A 17,843-nucleotide genomic window follows, 5' to 3' on the forward strand; every position below is an offset into this window, starting at 1 on the left:
TGGGCCTGGGCATCGGGCACCAGAAATCGAGAGAAGCTGGAGGCTCTGGGCACTGGTGGGGGCGGCAGGGTGGGGGGGCTCCCACTGGCCACACAATGCATTAAATTAAAAAGGACAAAAACTGATGAGTCCACAGCGACTCTCCAAAGAGCAGGAGGAAGAGGGAGGAAAGGAGAGGAGGAGAAGTGACATGGTGAGTCTTCACAGAAGCCACTGTTTTCACAGTGCTCCGTGTAGGAACCCATTTGGGAGACGCCAAAGGCACTGGGTGGGAGGCAGCAGGAAGGCGCCGTCTGCAGGTCCCACGCGCCGTCCCCACAGGATGCATTGCCAGGGAAGTCCTGCGAAGCATGCCCACCTCAACCAAGTGACCACGTTCGTTGTCACCAGCACAGGGACAAGCTGGCGTGGCGTGTCTGCGGGTGACGCCATGTACAGTAGGCTGAGTGAAGACAGCCTAGGACACCTTAGAAGACAGGCTTTGGAGCCCAAGACCAGACCCCTAGGCCCAGGCTGCACGGCTACAGCACAGGCTCAGCACCTGGTCAGCGCATGTGGGGAGGCTGCAACAGTCACACAGGAGGGGCCAAGATGACCACAGCCATGCAGGGGAGGGGCGGAGAGGGCCAAGCACTCAGGATGGAAGAACCCTGGGCAAGGTGTCCACAAAAGCCTTAGACTCTGCCCAAGCGGGATCCAAGATGGCTTTCTGATTCCTGGACTACACCCAGACCCTCCTTTGCGCATAGAGTGCCCCCACACATCCCCGTGGTCCTGGAGCCATAAGCATCCTGGGTGCCCACGGTCATCACACACTGACCACAAACTGACCCGCCCATGGTGCCTCTGCTGCCCTTCTCTCGCCACCGCCCACCTGCAGCACATGTGCAGAGGAGGGCATGGAAAAGGTCCAAAGCACACATGACTGCAGCTAAGCTCATGAAGGGCCTTGCACACGCAGTGGTGCAGACTCGCCTCAGCCGCGCCAGGCCCTGCACACTTGTGGGGCTGCCGCTGCTCCTTGGAGTTCTAGGGTCAAACAGGGTCCAGTCAAGGAAGGGCTGTGCATCCTGCTGGTGCGTTTAGCCACATGATTAAGCACATTTCATAATTAGACATGATCATCCCATCTGAGACACAGAGCTTTCCAGAGCGGTCTGAAGGCTGAGGTTACTGCTTCCCTAAATGTTTCAGAGGCGACACCAGGGACACCAGCCAAGCCTGCAGCCCTCCTTGTAGAAGGGCTTTAGTTATGGAGTCAACTTCTTTTTTTTTTTTTGAGATAAAGTCTCGCTCTATCACGCCCAGGCTGGAGTGCAGTGGCACGATCGCGGCTCACTGCAACCTCTGCCTCAGCCTCCCAAGCAGCTGGGACTACAGGTGCACACCACCATGCCCAGCTAAGTTTTGTATTTTTAGTAGAGCTGGGGTCTCACCATGTTGGCCAGGCTGGTCTCGAGCTCCTGACCTCAAGTGATCCACCTGCCTTAGCCTCCCAAAGTGCTGGGATCAAAGGCGTGAGCCATGGCGCCTGGCCTGGAGTCAATTTCTTTAACCTTTACAGGACTGATGGAGTCTTCAAATTCTTCTTGGGTCACTAAGGTAATTTGTATCTTAAAAGAACCTGCCCAGTATTGGCATACAGTTGTTACAGTGTTCCTTTACTGTCATTTTGTTGTCTCTCGAAGGATCTGAAAATGTCCTGGGCCCACCATCCAAAACCAGGTCCTGAAACCCAGGGCTGGCCACAGAGAGGAAGGCGCTCCTGTGACCTGTGTTTCTCATCCATTCTGCGGCTTCACACGGAAACACCATAAACCCTCCTTTGGTGTAAATTTCAAAATAATTAAAGACAATGAACAGAGCCAGCGGAAGGGAAGGGCAGAAAGCTTCCTAGCCACATTGCCCTCCCTCATCGTGTTCCACTCCCGTTTGGGAGACACGCGGCCGGCAGCTGCTCCCCAGCACGGGCGGCTCCTCCTGAGTGTCCCAGGTGAGCTCCCACCCACCCCTCAGGCTCAGCTTCCCAACCTGTAATCCTGCTGGAATCCATGGCTGAGCTACCATGGTGCTGACCTGCTGCTATTCAACAACTTAGAGCTTTCTTACCTTCTCACAACTCCCTGAGTCACTGTTTTCACTGTGGTTTCCTTCCCCGGCTGGTATGTGGTTCTTACGAAAACAGAAGGTCCGTGGGAAAAGTGAAGAATGCCCTTGAATTCACCGCTGCTGTGACACCCCCTTCCCCGACCCTGGCACCCTCCTTGGGGTCCCACAGCATACGACCTGGTAGCCAGCGTCTCAACACTGGGGAACACATTCCTCCCTCCTCTCCAGGGGCAGGTCCAGCCTGGAGGGTGCAGGGCCAGCTCCAACAAGTGCTTTCTAAACTGCAGTTTCCTCATCTACAAAAGGACAATCCCAACAACAGAACCCAGGGACAGGGCTGCATGAACTACAACCAAGTGGCGTTTACAGCAGCACACGGCACTCAGCAGGCCAGAGGCGCTCAGTGACCACTGCCACAGTGACCATCAGCATGGCGGGGTGGGGGGCAAGGAAGCAGCGCTGCAGATGTGGAGCCAACCCGAAAACTGCCTTCCTCGGAAACGCTTCTGTCCAAGAACCTGCAACTCCCCAAGGTGTCTGTGTCCCATGGCCCCAGGCCCCATCCTCTGAGGTCGCAGAGGCGTCCGAGGCCAGGAGGGGCACTGAGGAGATGCAGAAGAAACAGCACGGCAGCTGGGGAGGCGGCAGCCATGAGGCCCGTGCCTGGGATGCCACACAGCCTGCTGAGCAGCCACCCGAGGGACCCGTCCCTGCGTCATCAGCTCTGCCGATCAGAGAGCAGAGGGCAAGGCGGGTGGAACCCAGGGTGGGTACAGAGCTGAGAGCAGGACAGACATCCCTCCAGCCTGGCAGCCACCCCATGTCATAAGCAAGAAGACGCGTGAGCCGGGGGGCTCCTCCTTGTGACTGCAGATATGTGGGCTTTGGGAGGGCAGCGGAATGAACCAAGCGCAAAACAGTCTGTGGAGGGCGCCTGCAGCATCCCAGGACCAGGCTTGCCGTAGCCTCTGCCCAACACACCCCTTCCTCTGGCCTCCTTGAATTCTCCTGAGGACCAAATGTGTGAGGGGTATGGCTCCTAGGCCATCTGAGCAGTGACAAGCTGGAAGGATGGTTAGAAACAACCATTTGAAGGCTCTGGAAGCCAACCGAGGCCGCACAACAAATCAGGTCATGTTTATTAAAAAGACCTCCTGATCTCCGGTAAGAACAGCAGAGTCTGAGTCACCAAAGCCTGGGGATGTCACTCTCAGCTCCAGTGGTTGAGTCCACCAAGTCAGGATGGGTCCAAGGACCAGAGGGTGAAGCAATTCACAGTGGAGCTTGGGAAGACCCGCGCCTGGGGCCCTGTCAGAAACCACGGGGGTCTTGTGACGAGCAGTTGAGGGAGGCCAACGTGGCAGAGTCAGGGCTGTAAAATTGGCTGGAATAAGCGTTCAGACCCGCTAGAAGGGTAGGAGAAGCACTGCAGTGTGGAGCACACCAGGGATGGGCATCACCAGGGAGGGGCATGACAGGGAGGAGCACGCCAGGGAGAAGCACCGCCAGTGAGGCTGCGAGGGGCACCACCGTGAGGGGCACCACCTTTCCTGGGCCTGCATGGTGCTCAGCAGGTGGCGGTGGGGGGACCTCTCTCCCAGGCACGGGCTCTGGGGAGGAGTCCTCCTGCAGCACTGGTGGTCTCCTGTGGATGTGCTGTGTTGGTTTTCGGAGACTGCAGGTGGGCTGGGCGAAGTGTAAACAGGCCTGAGAGGGTTCCCCTAACACAGGCAAGCATCATCCACAGGGCATGAACACCAGGGAGAAATGTAAAGAAGGTCTACACTTGCAGTTTCCAACAGGGCTGACCCTGGGAAAAGCCGCAGAGGAAGGGAAGCTGGCCCTGAATTAATGTCCAAGATCTTTTCCTCCACTTGGCAGGGCTCTCTGTCTTCAGGGACCGGGGGCCTTGGCCAGGACTCTTCCCAGCCCACTGCTGCAGTCTTCTCAGCAAAGCTGGCGGAGGGGAGCATGGGGATGCATGTTGGCCTTGCCCGGCTGGGGAGGGGACCTGCTTCTAGCAGCACCTCCTGCACAGCCCATGCCTGACCCCTGGGTGAAGCTCCAGGTGCAGGCTTGCAGGGCGGTCAGCAAGGGGCTGGCCCCTGCTCTGCAGACAAGACTCAGGTTACCTGATATGCCAGTCCAGAGCTCTTGCTGTTCTGTATACCCTGTTGTTGGGGGCAGAGGGCTGAGCCCCCTGTCTGGGCTGAATGCTAATGCTGGCCCTTGGCTGGGGACTGTAGGAGGGGCTCCAGGGAAAGCGCTCTTGCACTTCCCGAGGCGTGAGCGCTTCCCCTGGTCTTCTTGGTAGGTTTCAGATCCTATTTTAAGTTGTCCACTCTGGCAGGGGCTGCTCTCTGGACGTGTAAGCCCTCAGGTGCCCGGTGCATGGGCACACAGGGCCTTTTCCATCTGCAGTACTAAGCTGGCTGCCTCTACCTAGGCCAGCGTGCATTTTCGTAGGTCACACGGCCAAACCAGATGCTGCCTACATGCAGTGAGTGTGGTAAATGGCTTCACACCAGATTCCTGTCTTCCTTACAGAACTCTAGGTTTTCTGCGCCTATTTTCGGTGAGCACAGAACAACTGAAGAGGGGGCAGGACAGAGATACGGGCGCACCTTGGTGCCACAGCTGGGCTTTGGCAGAGGGGAAGGCTTTGTGCACTTTCTCCTGGAAGCTGCAGCCCCACCAGCATGGCCTCTACCTCCTCCGCGGCCACCTGCCCTCTGACCGCTGGGCGTGTGCGCGGGGAGACGGGAGCAACCTCACAGCGCTGGCAAGTTTCTCTCTAAAAATCAAAGCTTCTCTATACTACAGATTGGCCCCACTAAATAAAAGAAAAGAGTGTATTTTTGTAGCGTTTGGGATTGGAAATGACTAAGATGCACAGTGGTTCTAGTCCTGTCTCCCAAAGACGTAGCTGGACGAGGTGTGCAGAAGGTCAGAAGACACGTCAGGGGCTCGGTTCAGCTGCCAGATATGCAGCTATGGTAGGATTTCCATCGCAGGGCAAGGAGGTGGAGGGTTCGTGTGGCAGAACACAGGGACACTTGCTTCCTAGCGGGCACGTCTGGAATGTGTGTGTTTTCACAGGGCACGAAACCCGAAATGGAGGATACCATCTGTAGGGGCTGGGGCCCAGGCACATCGGTGTTTCCACCCAGAGGGCAAAGGCCCCAGGGGACCTGGGTTGAAACTTCCACAGCAAGCAGGGGCCCCAGCCAGGCTCTGTACGAGGCGGGCACTGTGCTCGGGTGGGAGTCCTGTGCAATGCGCCTGCACCCCACACTCTGTGACCACAGGCGAGGCCTAACACCCCTGACACCAGGTTCACCTCATCTCCTCAGACTCTCACCAGGATGCTCATGATGGGGCCCAAATGTGCTCCTGGGGCTTGGCTAGTCGGCCAGGATTGCAAGCCGATCAGGTGGAAACCTGGGCTTTACCACCTTACCCCATGCGGGACTCACAGCCAGGCCAGGGCTCACCTGCCCGCTGGGACTCTGGGACAGTACCTGCTCCAGACAGAGGCTGAGAGCTCCGTGAAGGACACGTGGAGTGGGGCAGGGCCTGCAGCTCACCTGTTTGGCTCTGGCTGGCCAGGTGTCCCTCAAGCCCCAGTTCACTCTTCCCCCAAACACTCAGCTCCACCCCACTGCCACCCCAGCTGGTCAGGGATCTGTCAAGGCTGCTAGTGAATGGCTGGCGGAGGAGGTGCGGAGGCCTGTGGAGAGGGAGGGCTGGGGCCACGAGGGCCAGCAGGGCACGAAGCTGGCTACAGGAGGAGCAGGAAGCCAAGAGCCGCTAACAGCTCCACCAGGTCCTGCCAGGGCAAAGCAGCCAGCAAGGGGTGGCCACCGGGATCTCGGTCCTGACAGCCACCCTCACCAGGCGCCTGTGGAGCCACAAAACCCTGGCTGCCAGGGCCGAGACCCTCCCGCTTGCTGCCCAGGCCAGGCTCTCAATCTCAGGGGGCCTCTGGCTGCACATAGTCCATGGCAACAGGAGTGGGGTCAGTCCAGTCCACAGGGCCAGGCACCCACTGAGCTTCGTGAAGGAGTGCAGACGGGCTCACACAAAGTGGCCTCCATACAAGGGAGGGGAGGCTGACATGGCCTGCACTGGGCAGACAGGGCCATGGGTATCCCAGTGGGGCAGAAGCAGCCATCTCTAATGAGCTCCAGTCCTGTCCTGCTGACTCAGACCTGCTCTCAGCACCGTGGAACAGCCAGGACAGTGGGACAGTGGGAAGGGCTTCTCACGGGCAGGGGAGGGGCTGTGTGCTGTTTCTGGGTATGGGGACAGTGGGAAGGGCTTCTCCTGGGCAGGGGAGGGGCTGTGTGTTGTTTCTGGGTATGGGGACAGTGGGAAGGGCTTCTCCTGGGCAGGGAAGGGGCTGTGTGTTGTTTCTGGGTATGGGGACAGTGGGAAGGGCCTCTCCGGGGCAGCAGAGGGGCCGTGTGCTGTTTCTGGGCACCCTGCTGCTGAGGAGGGAAAGGGGAGCTGAGAAGCCCCAGGATTTCTCAAGGGAAGGTCAAGGGTGATGCATGGAGGTCCAGGGCCTTGGTCCGTCTTCACTGAGAGTATAGGGGTCCCACAGGTGTGCACTGGGTCTCCCGACCCAAGTGAGAAGCAAGATGTGCCCAACCTCCACCTCTGGATGGACAGAAACACATCCCGCAGCCTTTACTAGGGTGAGGCGGCAGTGGAGAAGCAACCACAGCCAAGGCTGTGTCCTGAGGCCTTTATATGATGAAGTCTGAAATTACACTCCCAAGCAACTAGCTGAGACCCGAGGGCCCACAGGGACAGAGCTGAGGCCAGGGAAGGGTGGCCAGCAGCCCTCCACAGCCATCCTGGGTCCCCAGGCAGGCAACGCCCGGCTGCTCGTCTGCTGTCCGCCTCCCTACATGGGCACCCCAGATCACACGAGAGAACTGTGACCTCAGAAGTTCACGCTGCTTCTGCACAGAAACAATAACGTGTGAACCACTCTGGGAAGATGTGTAAAACAAGAGCAGACCTGGAAAGGATCTATAAAAGCAGTTCAGAAACCGCTCAACTGTCCACCCAGGGGAAACGGTTTCGTGAACTACCGTCACAGCACTGTAATTACTTATCCATTAAAAATGATAATAAAACCCAGGAAGACGCCCGGAACATTCAATAAACCAATGTGCTGAGCGAATGTGCAGAACTCCCGCCCATGCCCGGAGCAGACGCAAGACGGGAAGTGGGGTGGGGGCAGCAGCTCCTCTGAGGCGCCCATGGTGGGCAGGCCCTGGCCAGGGCTGGGAGGCCCCAGGGGCAGGGGCGATTCCCGGATGCCCTCCAGGAGGCATGGGCCCACAGGAGACACCAGCCCTCATCACGGGAGTCCCCTGCCTCCCAGCTCTGGAAAAGCAGCCTGGAGAAGTGGGGCCCACGCTTTCTAGAACCACTCTGAAGGGCTGTTGAAGGAGCAAGAGCCAATACTGCCAATAAGAACATACGATTCTCAAGGGCCTGGCTTCGGGGAGCTCCCCAGGCCCCCAGCCTGACTTTGGCAGCCTCTCTGCACAGCTCGGGAGTGAGTCCCACAAAATCCGGGCTTTTGGCCCGAAACAGACTGCGCAGAGTTGGCCTCTCTTCCCAGGGAACTCCGGGGCTCAGTAACACAAAACTGAGTGATCACTTTGGTGGCTTCATATAAAGCTAAATGTGTACTCACTGTAAGAACCAGTAATGCCTAATCTTAGGGATCCACCCAAAATAAAATTTACGCTCACATGAAACCCTGTATGCAGACATTCAGAGCAGCTTTATAAGAGATGAAATCTGGAAGGAACTCGAGTGTCACCCCCACGGCGATGGACACAGACTGCGGCACGGCCTCCTGCGCTTAGCGGCGAGTAGGCACAGCCACTAGGCACACAACGTCACACACGATCTCAAGTGCAGGAGGCAGGGGACAGCCAGGCTCGGGGGCTCCACACACACAGGTGCCACCCACGCGATGGGCTGGGGAGTCTGATCACGGGAGCAGAGTGTAACCGCGCGGCGTTGGGTTGGGTGGAAAGAGGGGCCGACCACCCAGGGACGGGCAGAGGAGTCTAGAACAGAATGGTTCCGCTTGCTGCCTGCGAGCGCAGTGCTTCTGTGACTAGATGCCTCTGTGGTGTGTGCCAAAAGGAGTATTTTACCACACGTACATTTTTAAAATGGTCATTTAAAAAGTCCAGGTTCTCAGCCAAAGCACCCAGGCTCAGACTGCGGTCACATCAAGTAGCTGGGTACACAGCAATGATCTCATCCCTCTGACTCCGTAACTTCGACTGCAGAGGGTCATGGTCAATTATATTCAAAGTGCCCCACATGTGGGAAGCTCTCAGTGTGAGAGGGGGCCTGAGAGCCATCTGACCTGGGCCCTGCACCTTGGCCCACTCTGCTTGCACTGCCTTTAGGGGTAAGATAGGGGAGAGGGTGCCAGGCTGCCAAGGCCTAGGGTGCAGGGGGCCAGGTGGGAAGAACAGGAAGGCCAGCCAAGTGGGAGACGGCACGGGCCCTGCATGTCATTTTGCCTCTTAGGCTGCAGAGTGGCAGCAGTGGAGGACGGGAGCACGTCCCCCACCCGGCAGCCCAACAAGAGTGCAACCTGCGGCTTCCAAAGGGCTGGGTCCCTCCCAGGATGCCCTCATTCAGGGCCACCAGCGCCACCAGGGCCAGGAAACTGTGCCGGGCAGTGCCGCATAGAGAATGGCTCAGTCCCTCCCAGCGTGCCATTGTCCAGGGCCCTCAGGGCCGGGGGGCTGTGCTGGGCAGTGCTGCTGAGAGATGGGCTCGGTCCCTCCCAGCGTGCCGTTGTCCAGGGCCCTCAGGGCAGGGGGCTGTGCTGGGCAGTGCTGCTGAGAGATGGGCTTGGTCCCTCCCAGCGTGCTGTTGTCCAGGGCCCTCAGGGTGGGGGACTGTGCTGGGCAGTGCCGGCGGGAGACAGGCATGGTGCCCAAGCTGGGTGGGGGATCTGCTCCACCAGACTGACCTCGCCAGGCCTGGGACTTGAGAGGGCTTCTGGGATAACTGTGAGGACCCCTCTCTCCTAAGACCACCAGTCAGGTTCATGAAAGGTAGGGGAAGGGGAGCCTGTCTGGGGCCACTTGGAATTCTTCCCTTTCCTTGTAGAGCCTGGGCAGAAGAACCACAACAAAACCTACGTACAAACACACCAGCTTTAGCGGGGCATGGCAGCAAGGGGGCAGCCAGAGAGCCTGTGCTGGCACCCGCCAGGTGGAGGGGAAAGCTGAGACCCAGCGCTCAGGTCACGCGTGCACCATTAGGTAGCTGGGCACCAGGAGCACTGGCCTCATCCCACATACAGCAGGCAGGCTGTAGAGCCAGAGCCAGAGCCAGATCCAACCCCGCCTAGGAACCCGGGAGCCCCTGACCCAGACGAGGCACGGCTTCGGGGAGGGACAGGGAGGCCTCTGAAAGCCATGGCTTCCTTCTGTCTGTGTAGGGCTCCCTCCTGTCCACAAGAAAAGCCCAATAATAAGCAGAAAGCAGGCAGCGGCCTTCACCTCAACTCCAGACTGTGCTCTTGTGGCCAAGTTCAGTTGTGTGTCTGCCCCCACCCCCCACCCACTGGGTGGCCAGGCCTGGCTATAACCGCATGGGAGAGCAGGGTGGACCCCGCAAGCAGGGACAGCACCTGACGGCGACATCCACAAACACCATGCCGCAGGAGCACACACTCCCACACGAAGGTCTGCAGCTGATGGCCGCGGGACCGGACATCTGGACAGCCTCACTCGGCCTTCAGACTTGCAGTCCATGTTGAAAAGATCTTTTTCCAATTTGCCTGAATTAAACAAACATTCCAAACCACTTCCTCTCAGTCTGGCCACTGTCCTTAATTCCATGCCACTCGGAGTCCTGGGAGCTACTTATCACCGCTGAGTGCAGGTGGATGTTCCCTCACGGCGAGAGGGCCAGAGCACGCCTGCACGATGCATGGCTCCACAGCATCCTGCAGGCCTGAGAGAGGGTGGCAGGTGCGAGAGGCTTGTGTGCGAACACTGTGAGGCACGCCACGTGGGACCCTAGGGCACAGTGTCCATGGGGCTCGAGAGCGCACTCCTTACGGGCCGTCCAGCTGGCCTGAGCTACCCAGAGCAGGGGCTGCTCCATCCCAACTTAAAAACGAAGTGAATGGGGTTGAAGAGGTGGCCGGGATGCCTGCCACTTCCAGAACAGTGGGCTCACGACTCAGATTGACCCAGATGCACTCAAGGACCCAGGGCATCCGACAGGTGCCTTGCCATGACTGCACCCACCTGCATCCATCTTGTGCCTGCACTGTGTACATCCGTCTCCTCGGGCAGCTGCACAGCGGTCTGTAGGTGTGAGGGCACACATGCGTGCTGAAGCACAGCCTTGCTCGTGGGCCAGGCCAGCTGATGCACATGGTGTGACCGCAGACTGCAAGCAGCAGCTCAGACGCAGACAGCAAGAGAGTGTCTGGCGCTCTTCCCAGCGTGTGACAGCTAGAAGAGCGTGAAGTGAGATGGATGCACACGGGCACAGGCACGACAAGGTTCCTGTGGGACGCTGGCGGCCAATCTGCGTGTGCGGCAGCCTATGTAAGTGATGAACACGCGTCTCCAAACACGCAGCAAAGTCTGGGGGCACACTGTTCAAGCTGTCACATGCCAGGAAGAGCGCCGGACACTCACTCTTGCTCTGTAGTCTGAGCTGGGTGCTTGTGGTCTGTGGTCAACCATGTGCATCTGCCGGCCTGGCCCACCACCAAGGCTGTGCTTCAGCACACACGTGTGCCCTCACGTGGGGAGCCCATCCAGGCTGGGGCCCCTCCTGGAGCCACAGTGACGCCTGTGGAGAAGGCAAAGGTCGGCTGTGGGGCAGGCCTGCCTCCTAGCATCCACTAAAGTTCTGTCTCCAGAGTTACTGCCTTTAACATCCTCTCAATACACAGCACCACTGTCTCCCAGTCGTGTCGACTATTGTAGTGAAAATTTAAAAGGAAAGAGGGAATATTTGCACGGAAACTATTTCAGTGACACGGGATGGGCCTGCAGAGGTCTGCGACTGTCGGCACCACTGGTAACAGTGCTGGCTCCAGGGACGCGCAGGACAGCTGCCAGGAAGTGGCCACCCTCAGGGGCAGGAGACCGCAACGTCCAGGCGTGGGTGCGGCAGCTGACTTCCCAGTGCCGTCTGAAGAGCTCAAGAGGTCCCTACAAGAGCACAGGGCTGATCAGGCTTCCGCACCATCTCTCTGGGCCCAAAAGCCAACTGCAAATGCAAAGGCAACCTTGCCACCAGAGACTCCATCTCCACAAAAAACACAAAACTTAGTCAAACATGGTGGCACATGCCTGTAGTCCCAGCTACTCAGGAGGCTGAGGTGGGAGGATTGCTAGAGCCTGGGATGTCGAGGCTGCAGTGAGCTATGACTGCACCACTGTACTCCAGCCTGGGTGACATAGTATGTATGTATGCATGTATGTATGTATGTATAAATAAATAAATAAATAAATAAAATAAATAAAATCTCCATCTTTTCTGACATTGTTTGCAGAAAAACTAGTAACATATGAAATATAAAAATACAAGATACAGTAATTCATCTTATTCCAAAATGTACATTATCATCCCTGCTGAGTTTAAGCTGAGATTTTTCTTGGCTGAATGCAGGAAAGAGGAGTGTGAGGGGAGGATGCCCGCCCCCACCTGGCTTCATGAAACCTCCCCCTCTCACAAATCCAACCTTAAGGACTATTTCGATGTTCGTTTGCAAAGTAAAGAACAAAAGCTTATCTTTTCCCTTTTTATGTATTTGCCGTATTTCTTCAGAACAAGGATCTGGGGCCTCTAGGTTAAGGAGCTCCTGTGACACAAGATTAAAATGGTACAGGCTTTCAAAGGAACCCTCCTCTCACTTCTCCCCTTCAGTTACTCTCTTATATCCATAAACCCTCAATATGGCCCATGTGCAAGTGCAGGTCTGCTCACTGCATGCCCACAACGGGCTCAGCAGAGAAGTCAACCACAGGGCTGGGAGAATCTGGAAGGGAGACAGGTCCATTCTCCTGGAATGACCCAGACAGGCAGGAGAAACAGGAAGAGGGCTGAGGTGTCACAGCTAATTCCTCACCTTACTGTGATTATGACGAAGTGCCGAGTGGTGCACATTGCCCCGCGCATCTGAACTGCACGCCCTCCTTTAGAGAGCATAGACTTTGCTCTGGCAGGCAGCTCTCTCCCTGCAGAGGAGAAGGACTCTCTTGAGGGCTGTCTCTGGAGCTCTGTTACTGAGAATCCACGGTCGCCTAGCCTCAGGGGCTGGCTTCGCCTTAACACTTAAGGCGAGTCCTTCCTGGAGTCATCCACACTATCTGGGGAGCTGGAACCAGAGCAGCTCTGTATAAGCCTGGCTCACCGTCAGCTGCTCTGAAGCTGGGCTTCGGAATCTCCACACTCTGACTCCATGGACTCAGCTCACGACGCCAGCAGACTGCCATCCCGGGTGCAGGGCTCCTTCTCAACATGGCGCCTCGCCTTTTAGTCCCAAATCCTGACAGTCCCAGCTCCCTCGGCCTCCCGGAAATCCAGCCTCTGTCCCTGCAACCTAGCCGGTCATACTGGTCAGCTCGGAAACCCCCAACCTGGGCTGCAAACCAAAGACTGTGGCGGACAGGGCGGGAGGCCTGGCCTGGCTGGTTTCCCTCACCTCAGAGATCAAAGCTCGCACTGCTCACTGTCTGAAAGCGGCCGGTTCCTGTATTACATTCAGTTTTCCTGGTTATGGCAGGAGAGCAGTTCCCTGAGGTGACTCATGGGCAGAAGGAGTACCGACATTCATTTATAAATACACCGATGACATGCCAAGGCTCATTAGTTTCACAACCAAATGAAGTGACGAGCGTCCACGAGTGCCCAGGGCTCCTTGGGAAATGGCTGGCCCTAGGGAAGGGCAGGAGAGGCACCGAGGAGCTGGAGAACGACGGAACCAATTTCTGAGTATCTCAGCTGAATGAATCGTTGTAGAAATCCAGTCACAGAAATGCAAATGGGTGGTTCTCACACAGTTTCCTTACAGCAGTGGGACCCTTTCTTTAAACAAAAGCTTTTAAGGGTGCCAACAGGTGAAACATTTAATACGGTCTCTCCTGATGAGAGCCGGGGAATGGGGAGCCCGAGTGCTGGGGCCTCAGAGGACCCCAGAGTGCATCACGGCCCCCAGGGAGGGTGTCCCTGCACCTATCACTGACTCCAGGATGGGTGCCCCCCAAGCATGTGACAGCCCCCTGAGTGGGCACCCCCAGAGCACATTATGACCCCCAGGGAGGGCATCCCCAAGCATATCACAGACCCCAGGGTGGGTGCCCCCAGAGTTTATCACAGCCCCCGGGGAGGGTGTCCCCAGCATCTCATGGACCCCAGGGTGGGTACCCCCAGAATGCATCACAATCCCCGGGGTAGGTGTCCCCAGAACACATCACAGCCCCCAGGGTGGACATCCCCAGAGTCCATCACAGCCCTTGGGGTGGGAGTCCCAGAGAGCATCACGACCCCTAGGGTAGGCACCCACAGAGCATATCATGGCCCCTGGGTGACCCTGGGGGGCAGGGTAGGTGCTTCGTGATCCTGGTCCTGTGTCCAGCTCCCGCCACTGCCCCATCTTGTAACCATCTGGACACAGAGAAAGGGCAGTGTTCCATGTTAACGCCAAGGGGAAGAGCTAGCACCCGCAGAAAACGAAGGAAGCTCCTGGGAGCATGAAAGAATGAGTCATTTGCATTTATCCAAAGAAAGGGCTCATGAAGTCTTAAGTTTAAACAGATAAAATCAGACTGAGGTGGGGTGGGAGGAGCCTCCCAAGGCTCCTTGAGGAACTGCCTGGTACTGACTGAGGTGGGGCAGGGACAAGGCGCAGGTGCTGGTCTCTCCTTCTGGAATATTCCGCCACATGTTCCTGGGGGTGGATGGCCCCACTGCAGGCCGAGCTCGACTAGCACCACCCTGCCCACTCTTCTGTGAGCTGTCCCTGGCACGATGCTTCCAGAGAACCCAAGGACGCGCCCAGAGTGCTCCCAATGACCACTGAGGGGGCCCCAACTGGGAGACCCGCAAAACCATCAACGCCCCTTGGGCTAGCAGCTGCACGCACCTTCAGTGCTGGAGTCATGCAGCGGGGCTGGTGGACTAGATGGTCCCTGAGTGCAGTCAATTCTGTCGGTGAGGGAAAGCACTGGAGGACAGCCCTGCCCGAGGCACAGCCGCGGATGATGGGAAGGGACGTGTCACTCTGCCAGCAGAGACAAAGGGTGTGTGGTGTCTCACAGAACCATCTGGATCCACGCATCCCCGCTGTACAGATGGGCACTGAGGCTCAGGAAGGTTAGAGACATTGCCCAGTGTCACACAGCCGTTGAACCTGGGGTAAGGAAGAGGAACCCAGGCCAGAGCTGGCAACACTGAAGACCAGGTCTGTTTGGACAGCGGCAGGCAACTCCCCAAGGGCTCTGCTCCTGCAGAATCAGAGGACCCACATTGCTGCCTACCTCGAAAGCCACAGAGAGGACTGGGCATAGGACAAGGAGCAGGAGGAGGGGGCTCAGTCAGTTGGCGTGGCAGAGTGGGGGCGCCGGAAGGCACTCCAGGAGGGGAGCAGTCAGTCAGTGGCACAGAGTAGGGGGTGCTCAGTCAGCAGGGCAGAGTGGGGGGTGATGGAAGGCACCGCAGGAGGTGGGGGCTCAGTCATAGGGGCAGAGTGGGGGGTGCTGGAAGAATCCACAGGAGGCGGGGGCTCAGTCAGCAGGGCAGAGTGGGTGGCACTGGAAGGCACCAAAGGAGGTGGGGGGCTCAGTCAATCAGCGAGGCAGAGTGGGGGCACTCAGTCAGTGCAGGGGGGCAATCAGTTAGCAGGGCAGAGTGGGGGGCGCTGGAAAGCACCGCAGGAGGTGGGGGGGCTCAGTCACTGGGGCAGAGTGGGGGCGCCAAAAGGCACTGCAGGCCTGCATCTGGGGCCTCTCAGCACCAGGACTGGGCTTTGTGAGCGAGGGCTGAGGGTGCAAGGCCAAGGGTTCCTGCATGGGCGTTCCCTCAGGCGGGCTCCTGAAGCCGAGATGCACTCACTGCCTTACTTTGTGCGTCTTTTTCTCTGTGCATTATCCGATACTTGGCCTTGTGCACGTTTAACTCAATCAGCAATGATCAGATAAAATTCCCTGTTGAAGTTATTTCCTTTTATTCTGTCCCGGGGATGAACAGCAAAATATGTTCACCTATTAAAAATTCATAAAGACATCAAATCCAACAAGGGAATCTGTACCTGACAGATGACTGTTGACCCAGGACGCCTCTGGTGTTGGGTGGAGCCCATGTGCTTGGAGTCAGCCAGCAACTCCCAGACCTGCCCCTGGCCAGCTGTGAGGCCGCGGTTCCACAGCCCCCTGCAGTCAGTTTCTGCATCTGTGAGACAGGGATGAGGACGGCCCTGCCTCACAGGCTCTGGGGAGGGTTACCTGAGACCACGCACACAGAGCCCCAGGTACAGTGCCCAGCACCCAGGACGCACGCACTCAGTGTCACATTCTACACTGTAGGAGGCTGAGGCAGGAGGATCACTTGAGCCCAGGAGTTCAAGACCAGTCTTGGGAATACAGTGAGACCTTATCTCTACAAAAATAAATCAATAAATAAATAAAATTAGCTGGGAGTGGCGGCTCATATCTGTAGTCCCAGCTGCTCAGGGGCCGAGGTGGGAGGATGGCTTGAGCCTGGGAGGTGGAGGCTGCAGTGAGCTGAGAAGATCAGGTCAAAAAAAAAAAAAGTCAGATTTAAAAATTGGCAAAAGGTCTCTATGCCTTACAAACAGCCCATGAGATTCCTCCCATCCTGTCACCCATGAAGTATTAAGTAGGTCTTGACTGGAGTTCCTGCAGTCTGGGCTGGTCCCTTATACTAGCAGCTGTTTGATGGCCGACAAGTTACTCACCCACCCAGTGCTTACAGGAGAAGGCTGGGCTCCAAGATCCAGAGGCCCCGACCTGGCTGATTCTATCCTGAAAGCATGAAATCCAGGTGCATCAGCCACTCCAGGCAGGTTCTCCAGGAAACTCAGGGCGTGTGAGTGGAGAGCTTGGGAGTTGAGCTCTTCCTCAGCTGCTGGGACAGGCAGAGACACCAGAAGCCTTGGGTCTGCACTAGCAGGGAGCAGCTATTTTTAAGTGACATGTTTCAGCTATTTCGAGGTTTGGGTTTTTATTTTATTTATTTATTTCTGTACTTTCTCATGACTCACATATTTCAAAATGGTGTCTCAGGCATTTTTAATGCTGAAATCGTCTCGACTCCACAGCTGGTCAAAAAAATAGTCTAAGAGCAAATCAGCTCTTTATCATCCAAATTAAAAAATGTACGTATTAGAGTCATCAAACTGCCACTGCTGGAAGAAACCCATGTTAGTATTTTTCCATTAAAAATTTAACACAGCATTCAGTTTAGGAAATACGTGTATATTTCCTCAAATATGCTCTGAAAGACTTTGAATTAGTACCGCACAGATGCCATGAGGCGCTTCTGCAACAGGCTTCCCACATCACAGAGCAGGAAGCTCCCTGGCAGGCCGCCGAGGGGCCGAATGTACCTGAGGCCCTGCACCCCACCTCCTCCGCCTGCACCAGCTCTCCTGGGTTGGGGAGCCCACGCAGGCCTCTAGACCTGTGCCTCAGGCTGCAGCAGCCCACATTATTCACATTCAGTGGACAAAGGATCACTCAGCATTCAATCTCACCGCTTAATTCAAAAAATTACAGAGGGAAATGGCACACAGAAGTAGGAGTGCAATTCGCTGCAGTTCAGTTCTGAGGAAGACCCTCCCCTCAGCCAGGACTGGCATTGCCTGAGGATCCCCTAGGCCTGACCAGCCCACGCGGGATGCGGGGTCGGGTGCGGGGCCTCTCTGCCCTCACCAGGGTGGCAGACCACAGTTCTCCAAGAAGTGGGTAAAATTCGAATGGCCAGCAGGTGGGGCACTCGGAGGTGGCGTGAGGCTGTTCAGAGGCCCTGGGAATTGGGGAGGGAGGTTTATTCTCGGCCACACGAGTAGGTGAAATCGCAACCATGAGCAAGGGAGGTGGCCCTGGTGGCTTTATCAGCTGGAGGGCTGGTAAATTTGGAGGCTTCTGAAGCAAGGGCAGGCGCTGGGGCCTGAGGCTCAACCAACACTTAGAAAACTATGCGCTGAGGGCCCCCATCTGAATGCTTGGGACCAGAAGAGTTTTGGATTTCATATTTTTTCAGATTTTGGAACATCTGCAGGTAGAGAATGAGATATCTTGGGGATGAGAACCAAAGCTAAATACAAAATTCATTTGTGTTTCAGATACACCTTGTACATACTGCCTGAAAGTAACTTTATAAAATACTTGAAATAATTTCATGCATAAAACAAACTTTTAACCGTGCCTGGACTGCAACCTGACACATGACGTCGGGTGTGGCAGTTTCCGCTTGTGACATCATGGCGCTCCAACGGTGTTGGATTGTGGGGCACTCGGGATTTCAGACTTCCAGATACTCAACCAGTACTTGGATTCCTAATTTACATGTCAGAAATGCCTGCTATTTCTTGGGTTGACATTTCTTTCTGCAAATGTCTGAGATTCCTAAGTTAAATTTTCTATGTATCATCCACATGCTACTAAGCTATTATGAAATTTCAAATT

General features: G+C 56.5%; 1 protein-coding gene across 3 annotated transcripts in view; it reads right to left on the reverse strand.

Moving 5' to 3' along the window:
- The window catches only part of CUNH7orf50 (chromosome unknown C7orf50 homolog), a 131,960-nt gene that overhangs the window by 59,972 nt on the left and 54,145 nt on the right, over positions 1-17,843 (reverse strand). The window lies entirely within an intron of this gene.

The sequence above is a fragment of the Aotus nancymaae genome, unplaced genomic scaffold (genome assembly GCF_030222135.1).
Source record: "Aotus nancymaae isolate 86718 unplaced genomic scaffold, 86718_ANA_hifiasm-v0.15.2.pri h1tg000263l, whole genome shotgun sequence".
NCBI classification, from domain to species: Eukaryota; Metazoa; Chordata; class Mammalia; order Primates; family Aotidae; genus Aotus; species Aotus nancymaae.